The sequence below is a fragment of the Thermobia domestica genome, chromosome 9 (assembly GCF_964235325.1).
Source record: "Thermobia domestica chromosome 9, izTheDome1.hap1.1, whole genome shotgun sequence".
NCBI classification, from domain to species: domain Eukaryota; kingdom Metazoa; phylum Arthropoda; class Insecta; order Zygentoma; family Lepismatidae; genus Thermobia; species Thermobia domestica.
This window is the reverse complement of record NC_137462.1, coordinates 97,023,867-97,045,661: the sequence shown is the minus strand read 5'-3', so window position 1 is coordinate 97,045,661 and position 21,795 is coordinate 97,023,867. Positions and strand designations below refer to the sequence as shown.

General features: G+C 36.2%; 1 non-coding gene across 1 annotated transcript; it reads right to left on the bottom strand.

Moving 5' to 3' along the window:
- Nucleotides 1-9,276: 9,276 nt before the first annotated feature.
- On the bottom strand, nucleotides 9,277-9,348 carry TRNAR-CCG (transfer RNA arginine (anticodon CCG)). Its single transcript has one exon. It is a non-coding gene; the product is annotated as a tRNA-Arg (tRNA).
- Nucleotides 9,349-21,795: the final 12,447 nt, after the last annotated feature.

Sequence of the window (21,795 nt, the reverse complement as noted above, 5' to 3'; positions counted from 1 at the left end):
GCTACTTTCGGCGATTGTTTAGCTTTGACGGGTCAGATTTTGCACCTACTTTTTTGCGATATTCTATTCCGATGTTGTTGTTTTATGGTTTCATACGTTAAATTACGTTACGAACATTAAATTTAGAGAGCATTGCCGAGCAAGCGTTAGCGAGTGAAGGCGGATTAGAGCCCCGCAGGTCACGCTGTTTTCTATCTTCGTTACCAACAATTCACTTTCTTTTCTCACATAAACCGCTTCGACTTACCTTTACGGTTTGTACAAATCCCCTACTGCCCTAAAAATGTGTTCGATACTTTCTTGACTACTTGAACACTACTCTCAACTCATTTCTTTCGTAAATCATCCTACTTTTTGCTAGTTTTGGCCCCGAATACTAAACAATTACTCTACTTTTTAGTGTAAATGGAAATGGAACTTAAAAAATCATATTATTAGTTATATAAAGTACCGTCAAATAATTTATAACTTTTTATCCACCAAATTCTTTAAAACCTAGAAGTAAATCATAATATATTAAAATAATGTAATTAGTCATACGGTTCTTATAATTTGGAAGAAAAAGTAAAGAAATGGAAATAAATTCCTTCCCGGGAATTTATAGGGCAGGGAAAAACCCGGGAATATTCCCATTTTTTAAATTTCTTCCCACCGGGATTATTCCCATTGCCCATCACTAGGCCTCTTCCTTCCATCTCCACTTCCCCAGGTAGTGAGATCGCCAAGGACGCCATCCTTAATACGTGAGTGGCTTCTTAATTGCCGGTAATGCGCAAGAATATAATTCTTAAACATAGAGCCAATTATTTCAATACACCTTCGTTTATTAGTTTTCATTGTCAACCTTATAATAGAAATTTTTCATACAAGAATGCATGCTATCATATTCACGAAAAAAGAGAAAAAAGAAAGGTAAAGAAATCTTAGTTTGTAGTTTAATAACTTTAGGCTTTTTTAGTTTCAGTCTGAATTTGGAATTTCGAAGTGTATTGGCTTGAAATTTGGTAATTTAGTAATCAAACGATGAAGCTTACCGAAACTTTTCCATCCTAGACGATTTCGACTGAATGCGCTAGCATAAATGATGGGATAGTTCCGAACAATGGAATCTAGCAGCAGTGATTCTATATGTAAGGCATATATTAGATATGTGATTATGCAATGACAGTCGTTTGTCGTTTTCCTATAATGTGTGTGTCTCACTTCACGACTTAAAGAATGCGCTCAGAGTGAAAATCAATAAAATCTCTAAAAGCTCGGAAGGAATGGGTGGGGCTGGAAAAATTTTGTGCGAAAGGAGAAAAACTAGTTTTGCTGTCACTGCAACTGTCGTCCAGTAGAATTCTAGAGCGTTGCTGTATATCTATTTTCACCCTTTACAATGGCTCTCAAATGTGACACAAGCTTCCTTTTAGCTCTCCCAGTTTAAGTAATCACAGTGAAAAGAAAGCAGAAACTGTAATATGCATGCGACTACTTAACGTGGTGTGTAGAAATTATTTTTTAGTGTTTTGATTATTTCGTGTGTTACATCTATTATTATTTAAAAGCAAATGTAGAATAACTTCTTACAAAGTCACGGAAATGTTTTACCTATATCATTTATAATATTTTACAGGAATAAAATACCTGACCATTATTCGTATCACGTATGTGTCTGTATTCACCTAAATAATTTACATTTCGTTGCACGATTCCGAAGAAATTGCACGTCATAGATGTTTTGAAATGACTCAAAGGAATCCAAGAAAAAAATAAAACGCTTTTTGGGATAAAAGCAGGTTATCTGCTTTGTGTTGTAGGCTAAAATTCCTGTGAAGATCATAAAAATGTATCTTTCGGCTATCTCCCTTATCTAGATGTAATATATGGCCACATATGGTGCAACTTACCTGAATTGGATACTTCTGGATTTACATGTTCCAAACCTATATAATTGCCGGGTCCATGATATTTAGGCACGAGACGTTTGGACGCAAAATCTCTTATGCAAATCGGTTTACCTACCTACATATGTTATACTGTAGTTTAGATGTACGGTAAAGAAAGCTGTATTTTCGGGAAATATCCGTCGTGGAAGAAGTGCTCGGAAAATTCCCGCAATTGAACACACAAAGCATTGGGAGTGAATACTAAACAACAAAACTATTTATTTTATGCTGGAAGATATTTAATTTCATTTAAGACAATTTGAAACATTTATTTTATAAAATGTGGATTACACTTTCGCTCTATAATGGCAACGTTAAAACCGGAAATGGTTGAGTTTTACCACGTCCGGTTGATTAATCGTCTCCATTAGCGAACTCGGACGAGATACCATAATCGCTCCACATATCTATTGCAAAAACAGAATATAAAAATTTGGCATTTGTACAAGAGTTATCGTGGGGGTAAGACGTACGTACTAAGAATACAATATTATAAGTCCTGTTACGTAATAATAATAATAATAATAATAATAATAATAATAATAATAATAATAATAATAATAATAATAATAATAATAATAATAGAAGTCAAATTAAACAGTCTCCAAATAATTGATTTAGCAAGTCTATTGGCTTTAATCATTGGTCGTCGAAGCTAAATAGAATTTTAACGTTGTACTTGCAGTTGACAGTAGCGAAGAGGCGGGTAATTATGGTATACTGCGCTTCCCTCGCAACCCTCCTGTGCATGTGCTCCTCAACACTATGTCACAATATAAATTAGATAAATTTCAACAATCCGATTATTTTATTCCTTTTAATGAAATTCTTAGTGCTGGAATATTCAAACTATTACGGACGAAAATTCAAAACTAATTTCTTTCATTATTGCGCCAACGCATTTTGTAAAACTCACTCTTCATTCTCTGTAACTATTTCAAACAACAAGAAAATATCGTGAATTTGTAGTAATTAGTCTTTCTTCACAGCATTTGTAAAATGAAAATTCATTAAAATTTATACAAAAACGGAATAAAGGTATACCCCTATGCATAAAATAAGTTTTTCATTATTAGATCCCTATTTTCTATTGTGTTAAAAATTTTCCCCACCGGGGAGGGGTAGAAAGCTCGCGACTAGGGCAGGTACGGAAAGATCAAGTGTGCATGTTTCGTCTCATCAGCACTTTTTTTTTAAAGCATATACATACATTGGCATCAAGATACACTGACAACATTGTGCGGTAATGGTCACTGCAATGTCCCCGTACGAAGGCTACAATTTAAAGCAATGCTTTTCCTCGAGTGACGGACACTGACGAGTTGGTCCAGAGCGGTCGGTGACGGCAACTGCAGGTACCTTGTACGAACGCAACAATTTAAAGCAATGCTTCACAAGAAGTTGCGTCACCGAGTTGTCATTCAGTGGGGGACGCGGCAGAAGTCCTAAAAGGCATAAGACCTAAACGGCATTAGACCTAAAATGCACAAGTCCTAAAAATTATTTTGCGGCACAAGTTCTAAAAGGCACAAGTCCGAAATATCATATCGCGGCACAAGTCCTAAACGGCAGAATTCCTAAAAATCATTTCGCGACACAAGTCCTAAACTGCAGAAGTCCTAAAAATCTCTTGGGGCGCTACCATTGCGTCCGTAAGAAGAATACTGTCAATCTGTTAATCAAAGTTTTAGATATACTGTTTCATATTACAGAACCTTAGTTCTTACAAGTTATTTGTATAAATACATATTCTATCGTTCTGAAATAATAAATAAATAAATAAATAAATAAATAAATAAATAAATAAATGAAGCCTATTGTCCTTTCTTGCTCTTTCCATGATATATATCTATGTTGACAAAATTTTAACTTCCTACTAAATGTGATTCCTAGATCTTTCATAATGTCTGTTTTTCTCTATTTCCACACCATTGACCTCATATTAGTAACATAATATTGTGTTTTAGTTATGCACGTCATAAATTTTGCTTTCCTTGTGTTGTTTTGAAGTAAATTATTTTTACACATATTTCTTGTACAGAAGTCTTTCTGTAGCAAATAATTGTCATACTCGTAATTAACTACTCCTTACTCGTTATCATTATTAATAATAATTTTAGTGTTACTAACATAGTTGTTACCGTTGGAATTAAATACGTTCATATTGGTATTGTGGCAACTACTTACTATTGAAATGCTTTATCGAATATTTAAGTATGTAGTTTGTAGCAGGGTGGCCATAGAAGTTAATGGCTTATAGCCCATAGTGCGTCACTGAAATTTTAGAGAACCTTTGAAAAGCAGCTTAATTGAAATTAATGAGAAAGATATATTTAAAATAAATTTATTTAATACAAGAACATTACATTTAATCAATTCCGCAACCATGGTTGAGGAAGGGATGTATTAAAGTACGAACCATTGAAATAGTGCAGAAGCAATAGCTGAGCTTCTTATAAATATATATTTAAATGAAAGTACACTAGAATGTAACTAACTGGTCTAGAAATGAAAGAATGTAACTATATATATATATAAATGAAAGTAACTATATTTGTAACTTAACAACACTTGAACCACCAGACTGATCTCGACAAAAACTTTCAACATAGATGAGGTTCGGGCCTGAGATGGTTTTATCATTTCACTTTGAAGGTGCAACTTGGAGGAAGGAAGTGCGGATATATATTAAAAATTATCGATCTTAGTGTCGAACCCATAGTTTACGGGGTTACTGAGATGAACACTAACATTTCCGATGAAGTTTAAATTCTAATTCAGCACTGCAACTTGGGGGAAGGAGAGGAAGATGTATAAAATGATCGAAAATGACCGCTATAAGTGTCGAATCCATAATTTTTGCGGTCGCTGAGGTGAACAGTGACACTTTCGATGTCGTTTAAATTCAAATTTACTCCCGCAAATTGAGAGAGGTATATAAAAATGATGCAAAATAATTGATATTAGTGTGAATCCATAGTTTTCGAGGTCGCTGAGGTGAACAGTGACACTTTCGATGCCGTTTAAAAAATGTAAATTTATCCCCGGAAATTGAAGGAGGGGGAGGTATATTAAAATGATGCAAAATAATCGATATTAGTGTGAATCCATAGTTTTCAGGGCCACTGAGATGAACAGTAACATTTCCGATGCAGTTTAAATCCAAATTCAACGCCGAAACTTTAGGGAGGAGGAAGGGGGTGATATATAAATAATGATCGAAAATGACTGATATTAGTGTTGAATCTATAGTTTTTGGGGTTGCTGAGATGAGCAGTGACGCTTCTAATGCCGTTTAAACTCAAATTCAGAGCCGTGACCTGGGGACAGAGGAGAGGGGGAATATGACCGATATTATAGTCGAATACATCGTTTTTGGGGTTGCTTTGATGAACAGTAACACTTCTGATGCCGTTTACATCCAAATTCAGGCCCGCAACTTGGGTAGGAAGAGATATATAAAAATGGCTGGAAATGGCCGATATTAGTGCCAAATCAATATTTTCGGGGTCGCTGAGATGAGCAGTGACATTTCTGATGCAGTTTAAATCCAAATTCATCTGCGCAACTTTGGGGGCGGAGAGATATATAAAAATGATCGAAAATGACCGATATTAGTGTCGAATCCATAGTTTTTAGAGTCGCTGAAATGAACAGTAACACTTCCGATGCAGTTTAAATCCAAATGCATCCCCTCAACTTGGAGGCGGATATATATATATATATATATATATATATATATATATATATATATATATATATATATATATATATATATATATATATATATATATATATATATATATATATATGTGTGTGTGTGTGTGTGTGTGTATGTATGTATGTATGTATGTATGTATATGATCCAAAATGACCGATACTTGTGTTGAATTCATGGATTTTGGGGTCCTGAAATGAACAGTGACACTTCCGATGACATTTAAGTCCAAATTCAGCACCGCAACTTCTGGGGGGAGAAGATGTGGGTATATAAAAATGGTCAAAAATGGTCGATATCAGTGTCGGATCCATACTTTTCTGGGTGGCTGAGATGAACAGTGACACTTGCGATGTCGTTTAAATCCAAATTCATCCCCCATTATTATTTCTAAAGGGAGAGAATGACGTGTAATAGTAAATGAAAATGACTGATACTAGTGTCAAACTCATAGTTTTGGTGTCCCTAAGTTCACTGGTGACAGTTTTGATGCTCCTTATACCGAAAATGAAACTATTCTCCCCGTGTGAAGAACTGGTATTCTGCTAGTCTTTAAGAATAACGAACGGAAGTTTCACATGTTAAATTCTTTAATATATTTGTCGCTGCTCAAATTTACGCACTTATGCGGTGTATGTGTGTATATGTAAAGAAAATCCTCTCTCTTTTTGAGTTCTTCGAAAAATATACAAATAATAAAGAGATATTTTTATCAGAAAACTAAAAAGTAAAATTAAAAGATGTTGTTTTAATTATTTTTCCTGCTAGCGATATACGTTGTATGTATAGATGCTGCAGACACGTTACAGCAAATAAGATTAGCATCAGACGAATAAATAGTTTTTAAATTACATTATCCGGGTTTTGCCAATATTTCCGAACAAAAGATTTTTTTCTAATGCGTTCAAAATTTACAAAAATTTACACAGCACAAGGAAGATACGTGTCTCCATAAAATAGATATTTGATTTTAACATACTGGTATTAACTAAAATGATTCAGGCCCTGTTATTTTAACACTTCCTTGCCATTAAACGGTAACTTTATAAGATTACTTAAGATAATTTAAATGCGTCTATATTATTTAATCTAACTTCGATTATATTTCAGTATTTTTTGTAGCCATAACTCCATTCTATCACGGTGCTAACTTTAAAGGAATGGTGTAAATATATTTATTGCCATAAAATTTTCCTATTCTAATACAAGAAACATAACTACTCAATGATCTTAACTGTAAAGTAGTAAATACAAAATAGTTTTCATTTTAAAAGCATAATGTGTGAAACATTCGAAAATTTCAATTTCCCCAATCTTTTCGTTTTTTTCAAGTTCGGGAAAAACGGTAAAAAACTGGTCTTTTTACCCAAAATTTCCGTTTTTTTTCTAGACCTTTGCAACACTAGTCGCACATATTGTGAACATTCATCAGACACGAAGACACATGATTCATCACTGAAACTCCTAACATCAGCAGTCCAATGTTCTTTGCCTCGTGCCCATTCGAGGCGCTTCTTTGCAATGATTGGAGTAATTTTTGCTTTGTTTCTTGGCCTGAGTGCTTTTATTCCCTTAACACAAGGAACCCTTCGAACATTTTCAGGCAAAATGTCTACATCTTACTCAGCCATTTTTATGCTTAAGTCTCCAGAAGCTGCGTTTCTGTTTCCCAGAGACAATCTTTTTTATTTTTTTGATACCTCTTAGCGATAGTTTTGGATCTCACCCACACTTCCAAAGCCTATTTTGCTGACACATTTGCTTCTTGCTCATCGCAACGGAGATTTTACTCACATATTTTTTACCTACTCCAACTCTAGTAGCAATTTGTCGTGTATATCTTTCTTTCATCAGAAGTGTTTTGAACTTATTCGTACATTTCCCACAAGCCGTGGTTTTAAATTTACGCTCTGTCAAGGTCCAGGTTTCAAAAAGGAACTAACTGGAAATATAATAGTATTATGTACATGTGTAATATGTATAAATTTATTGTCTTATTGAAGCTTTCGTAATCTGGAAATACACTTTTGATTTGCTTTTAATATATAAAAAACCTGCTCCCCTAGAAAAATTTGCAGGCTACACCCCTAAATGACTATGTAGTAATTTCTGCAAAAATGGCACAGGACCTAAAATTTAGGTCTAGTGCCTATATTTTTAGGACTTTGCCGTTTAGGACTTATGAATGTCACCCACTGCTCTTTGTTCAATTTTAAATTTACTGCGTTCTTTATGTATACAGTTGGTATTTAATGTTCACTCGTGAAATGTCTAGTGAGCTTTTGTCCTAATTAAGTAAACTTTAGTGGATTTTTGTCCTACTCTTAATAAAATACGCTCTGCACAGTATATATTGCAATTCTGAATGTTTGCTTGGTTTCAGAAGTCTGGTAAAATATGCTTTTTAAACATTTTTTTATTTTTTAATTATTTATTTATTTAGTTTTATTTTAGGAATTTGTCTTGGGATTCTCGTATCTCCATTCGAAAGAAACGAATTTCTTAACTATGTAATTAATTCTTAGAATGAAATAGGTTGTATTATGTAATTCGTGTATAAGTGCAGAACAGATAGTGATAATAATAATCTTAGTAGTACAAATATGGCTGTTACTGTTGGAATTAGCTGTATATGGGGAAAATCTGGAATAAACCCTTGTAATTTAGAAACGGCTTAAGAGAACGGGAAGATACCCTGGATAATGGAACTAGAGGAAGAGATCAACCTAATCTTGTATAGCATTATCATGGCGGCCATCTTGAAGTCCGCCATCTTGAATTCGGGTCAAAATTTTCAAATAGGAAGACGGTCATGTGACATGTCGTTTTGAGATAGCGTTTTCTCAGAAGCACAAACCTGGCATTATTTTCACGCTACCAATAATCATGTAAGAGTTATTACGTGAGGAAAACGAAATGTTTCGATGTAATGTTATTTTATTGTAGTTATGGACCACATACTTGTAAGAATTTGAAAGTATTTTACAGAAATTGGAAACAAACTGCTAGAGAAAGTTAAATCTGTGTTTCCTCATGAACTACAAATAAGGTTTCCCATCAAGATGATTCATAGACCATTATGAAGAAAAAGAAAAATTATAACTTTGAAGAAACTGAAATATCCCTTATTTATGTAGTAGCTTTATGGTAAGTTTTCAATAAGTTTTCAGTCTTATTTGCTACACAATTCACTTTTCTCACATCTAGGAAACTATTTTCTATGGGCCTTCACTATCTGCAAAAGAAACTGTTTATGCTCCTATTTTTCGTAAGAACATTGCTGTAATCTTCTATTAGTTTCACTCGCCTTTCTGTTGCATCGTTTGTTACGTGGATGAACTTAACTATTGTCTTTCCTTGAAGCATGGTGGAAAGACTACAAGGTGGATGCAATGCAGTGCTACATTCTTGTCGCTCTGGCGCATGACGTCATCTTTGTCGCAGACGTGGCCAGCGAAAAAATGAAATGAAATCTTTAAGTTTTACGTCCCACGGTTATGCCGGTTAGGCTAAAGGAGACGGTGATGATGAAAGATGAGTGAAATGGTGGAATGAAGAAAGTGGGAGGAAACGGGAGAACCCCGAGAAAACCCACGAGCACGGTGTTTGTCCACCACAAAGTCCACACGGCGCGAGCTGGGATCGAACCAGGGACCCCACGCACCGGAGGTGAACGCTCTACCACTGAGCCACCGTGCCCCCCCGACGTGGCCAGCGAGACTCAGATGAACTTTTAACAAGCGCTTGCTCGCTGGTATCTTACACGCAAACTTCTCTTCTATTTATAGTGATCTTCAACGAAGTAAAAATTTTAGTACAAACAATAATTGTATAAACGTAATGTAATCAATGCTTAAGCTAAGTGAATTCAAAGGAAGATATTTACAATAGCAAAAGAAACAGCAATATCAGTTCATATTAAACAACTTTGAAGCTTGAACAAGCTAATATTACTCACTACATTTTCTACTTTTTCTTTCTTTCTTTCTTTTCTTTTTTAAACATCTGAAGTAATACACTCGAGTATGTATAGGCCTAATTAATCTGTAACACAGTGTGTCGTTAATGCATTTCATTATTATATATTTATGTATGCTCAAGTATATTTTCGTAACACATTGACCGGTTTTGATTTATTATAATTATTATTTTGTTTGAAAGATAATTCTTTACTGATGACCCCCTATAAATTTTGAGAATATCTCAAGGGAGAATTCATGGTTTTCGTAAACAGAAATGCACGTAAGTGTATTTTCCTTATGCTTGGATTAAAAAAAAAAAAAAAAAAAAAAAAAAAAAAAAAAACAGATTGCTCCCACATAAGTTTCGTCAGAATCTCAGGGGAAGTTAAAAACTTTATTGAGCAGGGACGCACGTATTTAATATTTTAAACATTGTTTTTATTTTTGATTTGTATAAAAAAAATCATCTTATTTGAAGTCGTTGATCGCTTATTTATAAATTTGTATTTTAAAAAAAGGTTTGGTGAAACTGACAGTTCTCTGAATATTACTGTCAAAATTTACGCCATAACAAACTGTATTATTAAACATTTGTGCGAAATAAAACGTTACATATACTATTGTGTTCTAAAAATATATAGAAATAAATATGTATATACAAAGCACCTCAAACCAAGAAATTGCAACTTGACTATTTCAAGCAAGAAACAAAGTACTAGGCGTAGGTGAAGACCATGTAGGGGTGTTACAGCTAGACTAGAAAACATATAAACCATAAAATTACATAATTTTCTTAATTTTCTTGATAAGTTTTCTCTTTTCTGTCCCGTGGACTAAAGAAGACAAAAGATAAATGCAAGTGAATAATTATGTGAAATTTGGTGGAATGAGAATGCGGGAGTACACCGAGGAATTCACGGACACAATGTTGTCAACCACAAACTTACTTGACCGAGAAGCGGACCAGTACCCCTTGCACCAGAGGTGAGCCTTCTGCCACTGAGCCACTGTGCTTCCTTGATTGGTTGAGAATCTACCATATTTTTAAATTTACTGCAGTCATTCTTAATTTTGTAATTCTGGAGGGGGCCCCTAAATATGTATATGTAATTATCCAAAGTTATGATTCAAATGAACAAAAATTCCAAAATCTGAGGGTAAAAATGTCCCGACAATGTCACCCTGACTGGTAGGTGGATACTTTATTCTCTTGATCTAATACATTGTTATATATCTTGTAACCGTTATTACGAACCTTCCATTCCTTAGTAAGTTTGAAGTGCAACGTCCCGTTTTAGCACCGAGGCTACAGGGAATGCAGACCTCCAGAATGAAATGGGACCTGAACTACTTTAACGCGTTCAATGCTCTCCATTTGCGTAACTCGAGGGACGTAAGCCTCCTAGATCATCGTGCCTCCCTTCTCGAGTTACTTGCCTGCCTCTGTGGGGAAAATTTTGTCTCAATATGTTATGTAAAAGGAAATGATGATAGAAATGATCACTTCTGTCGGTTCCCCTCCCTCTTGATTTCGAATCCGGGTCTTGCCTCTAAGTTCGTCTTTTTAAATCGTACTATTGGATTTTTGTATGCAGAATCAACACAAGCTCCTGTAGCCCTATATACTATTACATATTATTAATACTAAAAAGAAACTACATAATGAAATAGCTTTTTTTATAATTTCATTTAACATTGCATTTATTTATTACTTTTATGTAAAATTTACCATATTTTAGGTTTATTTTGTCCTGTCGCCTGCAAGCTAAAATCAATTTCTGGAGACATTTCCCCTCTTTTTGAGGAAATCTAAAGTATTTTATATTAGTTCCCTTAGTTTTTCTGTAATAATTACTGCAGCCGTACACTGCACAGTTAGGCATTCTCGATATCATTTAAAAGAACAAAGTAACAAAAAATTTCCACTTGTCACTTAAAGCCGCGCCTTTTCCCGTTGTCTCTTGCAAACCAGATGACGTCACAGCCACGACAGCGCTCCAGGCGACATGCGCATGCAACCACCTTGTAGTCTTTCCACCATGCCTTGAAGATAGTCATTGTTATTTGACCATGAAATCGGATCGCACTCAAGAAACCCTTTGAGTATTTGAAATCTCTCGAGAAAAATTTGTTTGTTGTAACAAAATGACTGATTTCTCTTTCCACAATAATTTTTGAGTTGAGTTGATTTTGAGTTTAACGTCCCGTGCAGCAGCGAGGCTATATGAGACGTAGACCTACTGATTAACGTGGAATCCGAACCACATGAGCTCCCGCCGGGAATCACAATAATTTGTATGGTATCACTCTTGCATCAAGCCTCTTTGCTGCTTCACGATTTTCCCTTACAGTTTTTAATTCTTTCAAACAATTTTTGTTTTTCCATTATGCTAACTTCATCATCAAAAAACTCCAATGCTACGTATTCCTCGGTCAAGTACCAGAGATGCCGAGAAAATTTAGAAAGAGCCACTTCAGACAATTTAGTATCTATTTGTCTATAACTGTACAAACCTTTCAAAAATTGCAGGTCTTGTAATGGTGAATGGGGTGCTTGATCACATTTAAATCAAGCTTGCACATACAGTCGTATCAGAAAAATGCATACTCTCCGAAGACTCGTTTCTATTTGCTTCGTTAAACGAAATTGTTGGCGAAAGAGAAGTATACGGTAAACGAAAGAAAACACCTTGAGGAGATATGCCAGCCAAGAATGTGATGGTCAGTTCTAGAAAATGCCCTGTAATCTTCTATGCAGTGTCCTGCTTCTACAAGTTTGATACAAAATGTAACACTTCATTTCTTACATTGGAAATATTGTTCCTTACATCATCATCATCAATTCCTGGAATAAAATTGGTACAATCTATTTTAGACCACTCGTTCTGAAAACTCTTAAATAGGGGAACATCCAGTCCAGATGCAAACGAAACACAACACTTGTCAAATACACATTTTAAAACTAATTCATAAATGCAGTGTCTTCAAGGAAGGTATAGAAGATTGTTTTGGAGCTTTTGCTCTAGCAGAATGCAAGCACCATTCACGTAACACATATTGCAGGAAGTTGTGTTACAACAAGCTGCCTGCACCCTGCACGAACTTTACCAAATTCCATTCCTCAAGCTAATGAACTATAATAGAAGCAATATGTTCTCCTCTTGATAATGACAAACTGAGAACACCAATTAGCCTCTCATGACCATCTCCTGTAATAATTATTGATAACCTGTTGAGTCTTTCTACCAGTCAAATTCGTCAGTAGTTTTCCGTCCCATTGCATAACTAAAGCACTTGATGCACTCCGAAATTGCTTTTGTGGTCTTGTGCAACTCCACTACGGATTTTCTTTCAGCATCGGTGAATGGAAGACGTATTTATTACTAGTTCCTCTACATTATCGCGTAATGCTTCTGCCAGTATATGTATTGTTGCTGTATTAGTGACCTTGTACATATCAAGAGCAGCAACCTGTCTTGGAGTAGACCTCATAAAATTAGTTTTTCCTCTTTTACATCTCTTGCAAGGTCCGGACGCACACACGCATCCATATTTACATTTTCTCTAACATACTCAGCTGGATTTTCCTCTTCATTTCTTGAAATGCTTACCTCCATGTCTTTTGGCGTATAAAATTCTAAAAAATTAGTTTCAGAAGTGCATTTTTCTTTTGCGTTTTTCTTTCTTTTGAAACCATGCATATCCCTTTAGTTCTTTTCAAGACTAAACTCATGTCCTTACTTTCAGTCGTGTAAGAATTGTTACCTGTCAAAACGAGAAATCTTTTCACAGGTAATAATTCTTAGACGACTAAAGTTATCTTTAAAATAGTGCCAGATTTGTGCTTCTGGTGAAACGCTACCTCAAAACGATATGTCACATGACCCTCTTCCCATTTGAAAATTTTGACCTGAATCCAAGATGGCGGATCTCAAGATGGCCGCTATGACAACACTATAGAACATTAGGTGTGTTTATTCCTCTAATTCCATTATCCAGGATATCTTCGCATTCCCTTAAGCTGTTTCTAAATTACAAGAGTTTATTCCAGATTTTTTCCATATATTATATGTATTGTAATAGGCTTCAAAACTTTAGGTCTCTTGAGGCACCATTTAACATTATCCAATAGAGATAATTTTTCTCCTGGCTTAATTTGGTCCCATATGGAACCACTTTAGGGGGTTCGTCCAAAGAAATTCAGAAATCAAAAATTAAGGACCACCCTAATATATATATATATATATATATATATATATATATATATATATATATATATATATATATATATATAAGATATGCTTCAGAATCCTGAGGTACTCACGAAGCAATTTTTATAGAGGGTGTTTGGCTACGGGCATATAATCTGAACTACTCACTAACTACTTCTATAAAAGTTGTTGTGGAAGTACCGCAGGATTCTGAAACATGGATATTTGGATAGCGCACATACTAGTTCCTAAGTGAAGTCTTGACCCGACTATGGTAGGTCCCATAGTTTTAGAATTATGGATCCTTAAAGTTCATTTTTTCATGTTTTCGGCACCCTATAACTCCGAAAGGAAGCATTTGTGCACCCAGATTGGTCTGTGGTGTTGTGTTACACCGTGTCCAGTTTCGGAATAGTTCCAAGCAGGGTCGGACCCAGGATTTTCTGAGGGGGTGCACTGAATAACAGCCAGTACATTTGAATTAAATTTGAGTTTTTTAAATGTCTTTAGGCATTTGTAGTGTGAATTAAGAATTGCCCTGGAAATGCTCAATGTCCGCACTTGATGAATTCTCTTCCTTCAACCTTCAGAAAATTGAGAGAAACTATTGATTTTGCAAAACTCACTGCTAGCTTTTCACTTTAGGAAATGTACATTTATAACGCAGGTGCACCTTTCGACCAATCCTAAATCTATGTAATGGTTCCATGGTTCTATGTAATATTCTTGCATTTTATAATTGATATTGACAGGTAAGTAGCAAATTTTTCAGCAACTTGTGCGGATTTTTTCCTTTCGTAATGTTCTCTTGATGATGGTCGCCACCTTTTTCTCTTTATTCTTTGCTCTCTTTCGGATAATAACAATATGCCTTTTATTTTTTCTTCTTCCTTCCTCTTTCTCCACCTTTCTCGTTTTCTCCTCTTGAACTCTTCATACTTAATAGGATCATTCCTGATTACCAACCGACGTTTCTTATCGGCTTTCCTCTTTCTTTCTAGCTTTTCCTTTTCACTTAATCTTTTTCTCGGCATTTTAATCTGATATGAAAAAAAAAAAAAAAAACTTGTAACAAATGTTACTTCTTATAGACTATTACATAAGAAACATTTAGAAATATTTAAGAAATTCATTGATATTGAAAGATTTTGATGAACAGCTTTTTTTTCTTTTTCTTCGTTAAACGCCTATGTACCAAATTGTACGTACCGAATTTATTTTTTCGGAATTTTTAATAAACTTCTATTGAGACTCATATGTGACAAATAATGAGTTGGAAAAAGCTACAAATTAGTTAAGAAGAAATAATCCAATATCAATCAATCAATCAATCAAGAGAGGAAATAAACCAATATCAATTAATATACGCACCTGCTTTCCACGCACAAAAATATTTTTCTTAAAACTTTTTAAAAAGTTTTTTGTTGGTGCGTATAATACTTATAGATTGAGACGTCAATAGGGTAAAAACAGACACCATACATCTTGACTTGACTGAAGTTATATATATATATATATATATATATATATATATATATATATATATATATATATATATACCTCCGGCTACCTGACAGCCGCAAATCTGAACTTTCGCGAAACACTCCTTAAATGGGCTAGGACCCACCAACCAGCCTTTGAGTGTGAATGACACGTGGTCAGCGTGTCGGCTCCTACGGCCGTTGTGATGGTCTGCGCGATCAGGTTTCAGTACATCTCTACTCAAATGAGTTTTTCAATTGCCTCACTGTACAAAGTAAACACCATTAATTTTTGAGCTTCCACCGGGAAACAAACCCAGAACCATGCACGAAAGGCGAGCGTACTAGCCACTAGACCATAAACGAGCTTTATTTCTATCAATATGTTGAAAAAACAAATATTTGGAAGAGTATGAGCATAACAAACACTATAGGATTATCAACTCCGTGAACTTGTCTCAACACCGTGGATTCCTTAGTTTTCAGATGGACATGAAGTTGAGAAAATTGAATATAATTTACCTTTACCGGCACACTTTTCAACCAGTACATGTGAGTAATTGTGTACGAATTTTCTACGTTAGGACGTAGGTTTCTCAAGGGAAAGAAGGTGTATACCATACAAATAGAATCAGTAATAAATACCATGGTGTTGAGTAACAATTAATATACGCACCTGCTTTCCACACACAAAAATATTTTTCCTATAGCTTTTAACACATGCACACAACTTTTTCTGTTCTTCAGTCAAACATGTCTGCCTTGTCTTCTTGTGGGTGTTGCCAATATGGACGACCATGCTATCTGTTGAGAGCAGTGACAATTTTTTCCCATGCCATGGAGTTGAGACGAAATAGAGGTGACAGAAACGAAACATAGTCAAGCTTTCGAAAATAATCGTTATAAAAGTTTACTTTCCATAAAACCAAAACATTGAAGTGTTCTCTTCCATTTAATTACCATTAAATGATGTTTGATTGGCGACTTCAGTTTTAATTTATTGATTAAAATCAGTCAACTGTAGTCTGTGACAGACCACGGTGTTGAGAAATCTGGGTAATAATTAATTTTTTACGTATGTTTCGTATTATTTGCAAACGGTTATACATGACACACCTACTTTGTGACGGTTACTACAAAAAAAAAAAGTGATTCTTTCTAATAGTAGTTTGAAGAAATGCCCGTGACAGAAAATTTCCCTTTTTCGTGGAATCACCCATATATACAGATGGTGATCAGAAAAATGGAAACACCTGAACGAAATTGCAACTTACCAGATTAATATGGTGTCGGGACACCTTTCGCCTTCAGAACAGCCTTGATGCGACGTGGGATGGAGGCATAGAGGTCGTGAATGGTAGCAAGTGGAATTTTACACTATTCCTCGTCTTGGGCATCGGCCAGTTCTGTGAGAGGATGGAGGTGGAAATCGTCGCCGGAGTCGTGTTTCCAAGACGGACCACAGATGTTCAATTATGTTGAGATCTGGGGATTGGGCGGGCAAGGGGAGGTGTTGAACTTCATCCCGATGTTCCTCAAACCACGCTGCAACAACGCCAGCTGTGTGCATTATCATCCTGGAAGATGGCGTCATTGTCAGGGAACAACATCCGGACCATAGGATGTAAGTGGTCTCCTAAAATTGCGACATAATCGTTGGCAGTGATTCGTCCACTATGTGTGACCACAGGACCCAATGAAAACCATGATATTGCGGCCCACAGCATCACCGAGCCGCCGCCATGTTTCACAGTTGGGCGAAGAAACTGCAGATCATAAGCTTCTTTGGGCGTTCTCCACACATAAACACGGCCCGTGGTTGGGAATAGGGTGAAGGATGGCTCATCCGACCATATCACACGTTTCCAGTCCTCAACGGTCCAAGTTGCATGGTCACGACACCATTTGCGGCGTGCGAAACCGTTATGTTCCCTGATGAGCGGTTTGGCCCGTGCAACACGACCCCGTAAGTTAATGCCATTTAATTCGCAGCGGACTGTGATTGTCGAAACAGGGTGGGAGAGGTGCTGATTGAGTTCTTCCGTCACTTGCTCCACAGTGGCATGACGGTTCTGCGTGACAATGTGCTTTAATACCCGGCGTGACCTGTCACTCATGATTTTCTTCCGCCCACTGTTCCGCTTCCCCGATGTGGTTTTCCCGTGTGTTGTGTAGGCCGTCATCACCTTCGACACTGTCCCACGCGACACACCTAACACAGTATCCACTGCCGTCACACTCACTCCACATAACCGCGCACCAACAATTTGCCCTCTTTGAAAATCTGAGAGGTCTCTCATTTTACACTACCTCCGTCTGCTGCAGCCACTGGACACTGCTGTTCCACTGCGCCTGACGTAGTATGGAGACCGACCTAACACACCACCACCAGCGATCCGGCGCTGCGGGCGCCACGACACCACTGCCAACCTATACATCTGACGTGTTGCCAAGTATAGGTGTTTCCATGTTTCTGATCACCATCTATATATATATATATATATATATATATATATATATATATATATATATATATATATATATATATATATATATATATATATATATATATATATATAAGGGTGATTTTAAAAAATCATATTTGGAATTTTTTATGTGTCACCCCCCAAAAATGTTTCTTTGTTTAGAAGAAAATTTTGTGCAAAATATGATCTACATTAATTAATATTTAGAGGTCGCTCATCAAGCATAAAGTATATGCCAAATTATAACATTATGTTGTATTTCAGGTCATTTGTTTCTGTTGGGTTTTACGTTTGTCTTCAGAAGCGGTGCTATACAGTGTCGGATCTGAGCCACTACTCGGGTTTGTATTCGAGGCGTTGGACTCTTTGCAGGACTCGAACCTGGGACCACAAGCGCCGGACTCGAGAGCTGTAGCCATAAAGCTACGGGGATCCCTCGTTTCAGATCACTAAGATTAACCTTCATTAACGAAGTTTTCTTAGTCTTGACACCGATTGTCATATACTCTTTTTGTTTTAATTTCTTAATTTCAAAACTTTCCCATTCTTGTTTTTGGTGGTTATCATATTTAGTAACTTCTACTCCGCATGAGCCTGGCAACATTGCTCAGCAAGTCTGAGTAGAGTGGAAGAAGAAAGTATTAGGGCGGTAATGTTCGTGATGTACATAAAAATAAAAGAGTTAACCGAAGCCATGCAGCAATGTAATACTTTAGCCATTGGATTTACCAACTTTAACTGATTACTGTTATTAATTAGCCATTATGTTTTCTTTTCTTGAGAAGTAGACAGTGACTTGTGAAAAAAATATTTTTTTTTAAAATCTAACACGAATTAACGTATGTAGTGTTGTTGAACTAGTGAATTACTATGTAATCTTTGATCCGCATTCAATGCTTCATTTAGTGTAGTGATATATTGTGAATTGTTAGAAGAAAGATTTTCATCACAAAATACGCGACTCGGAGGAGGTAACTGCTATTTTTGTTGTTATAAAACATTGTTGTAAGTTGCATAAGCATAACGAGTGTATTGGAATCGGCAGAATCAGATATTTCAACGAAAAGTAGAACTTTATTATACCTTCTGGACAGGTCCGCGGAGTGTAAAATCAAAGGTAGTAAACTTCCATACAACCGTCAAGTCCTGTGCAATTTATTTTATTACCATAGGAATCTTAAGAAAACTATCCGTGACAGTTCGCGAGAAGTCGCCAAGAATGTGAGTGTATTTTGGTCAAAAGCCCGGATTCCCATTCGAAGTGTACAGCACGTGATAAACAAAATAGAAAAACTTCACGACGTTTGGATGCGCTTAAAAAAAAATGGAAAAACAAAGGGTGAAGCGCAACATCGTAATGAGCAGACATTTGTAGACTCTTTGGATGATTTGTTTGATATTGCACACGCGGATGTACTGCAATTGATAACAAACAAGGATGATCGGGAGTTTCTTGTGGCACAGCGTGAAAAGGGTCGTCGCGGCTGCATGACTAGTGTTGATTTGAAATTGGCGAGAAAAGAACGCCGAGCGGAGAAAAGAAAAATGGAACAACTGCTAAGAATTGAACGTGAGAAGCGAAAGTTAGAAAATCACTGTGTCAGGACTGCCGTCGAAATGGATTCCTCCGACTCTGAGCCTGATGTCGGTGAAACAATTGACCCTAGTTTTGATCGTAAATGTGTGTCTCAAAAATCATCTGACCAACCAGTAGATATTAGTGAAGCTGGACCATCATCTATAATAACACCTAAACTAGCTGCCACTCTAGATAGAACAAATATCAGTAACCGAAAAGCAGCTTTAGTAATAGCAGCAACCCTAGAAGGCATGGGAAAGAATGTCAATGATTATTGTGTAAGTTACTCCACGATAAGAAAGGAGAAGCAACAAATCCGCTCTTCTCTTTCAGCCAATCTGCAAGAGCAGTTTAAGCCAGAAGGGCCTTTGATTGTACACTGGGACGGAAAGTTGTTGCCAGATATATCTGGAAAAGAAGTGATCGATCACCTTCCGGTTATTGTTTCTTGCCCTAGAATTGAGGATCAGCTTTTGAGTGTTCCAAAGTTAAATTCCGGAACAGGGACTGTTATAGCAATTGCAGTTTTAGAACTTTTATCCATAACCCATCGATTATCAAGGTAATTTGTTCGGTCACTGGCATCTTCGGATCGTACTCGAGTATTAATTTCCATTTATGAAAAATGTAATCTAAAACAGATTCAGAATCTAACTGTTCCCTATTTCTCATTTCTTGCTCTAAAACTTGCGAAACTATGTTATCTTCATAAGCCTCTATTAATATCTTCTTAATCTGTACATACATGAGATTGCCATATTCTGCGGTTGATTGTGAAGCTAGCAAGAAAGCGCGAGCCCCATTTTCTAAGCAATATGGCAACAAATGACGTTTCTGTACATCACGTAGGTTATGAAGGACAGAAAAATCCTCAAAATGACTAAAAAATGACTGAACTGACTCGTTCAATTTGGCGGAAAATTTGGGGGGTTCTACTAAACGATCTAAGGCAGAAGATATAGCACTAGTATTCTCCATTATATCTATTTTCAAATCACTTATAATAAATATCTTACACTACTATATATATATATATATATCCAACACCAAAATGTAAATAACACTTCTCATATACTAACAGAAAGAAAAACAAAATATAGTGACTTGGCAAAATTTTCTCTTTTCCCACTTAATCATTTAACTAAGAAACAATAAAATAAAAATTATTCTAACAGAGCAAATGAATAAACGAAGTGAGGGTGGGCGGGTGGGCTAAAAGTAACTCTACTTAATTTTTCTCGACAAACTATAAATAGTGGAATCGTACTCTATCGAAATTTTGGGATCGTAACAAAGGCGTAAACCTCACAGCAACTCCATCGTGTGTCGGTGCTGTGCCATCAGTTGTAGCTCAGAATAATCTCTAAAAAATACTCATACAATAATGTAACAATTGGGGATGGAACTAATGCACAACACGGTACTTAACAACTAAACTTATGGTTGAATTTAAATAAAATTCAAATGTTTCTAATTTTGAAAATGACTAGTAGGGGAAGGGTGGGAGAGAGAGAGAGAAAGGTTATGAATAAAAGATAAGGGATGAGCACTAGCCTGATAGATCCAACGAGGCTGGCGTCGTCCTGGTCATCTGGAATGATGAATATCTTTCTCTGGAGAAGTCTGGATTAGCTGGAGACAGTCAACATCTGGATCTTAATCCTGTTGATCTGCAAGGGGCGTCGATAATGCCTCTTTAGGATGATGTCCTTCTACATCTTCATTCTACTAGACTGGAGTTTGATGAGTCTGCGGTGATAAACCAACAGAATGGTACTCTTTGACTTGTGGAGTCGGTGGTCCTCCAATGGTGGGATCTGCTTGTCTCCGACGATCCTGCACCTATCTTGATCGTGTGTCGAATACCCCTTGTTGTTCTGTTCCTCGTAGTTTTGTTCAACTCAAGAATGATGACCTAAGAGTCCAATGAATCGGGAAGTTTCAGGCTGCGCTTGAAGGTATGCGGAAAGGAAAGAAGGAAGCTAGTCGAGTTTTATTTAACAAATATGCATTTACAACAGGTGTCTGAGAATGTACAGTTGTAGTCAAAGTTTTCTTTCAATGAGTTTTCAAAAGTTCATGTTTCTTTATATCAAACAGTTACTTTACACTGGGACGGAAAGTTGTTGCCAGATATATCTGGAAAAGAAGTGATCGATCGCCTTCCGGTTATTGTTTCCGGCCCTAGAATTGATGATCAGCTTTTGGGTGTTCCAAAGTTAAATTCCGGAACAGGGACTGTTATAGCAATTGCAGTTTTAGAACTTTTAAATAAGTGGAATCTAACAGGTGCTGTCCGTGGAATATGCTTCGATACAACGGCCAGCAATACAGGGACAAAAGCTGGTGCTTGCGCTTCACTTGAAACGAAACTCAACAAGGAACTGTTTTACTTTGCTTGCAGACACCATATTTTTGAACTTGTGA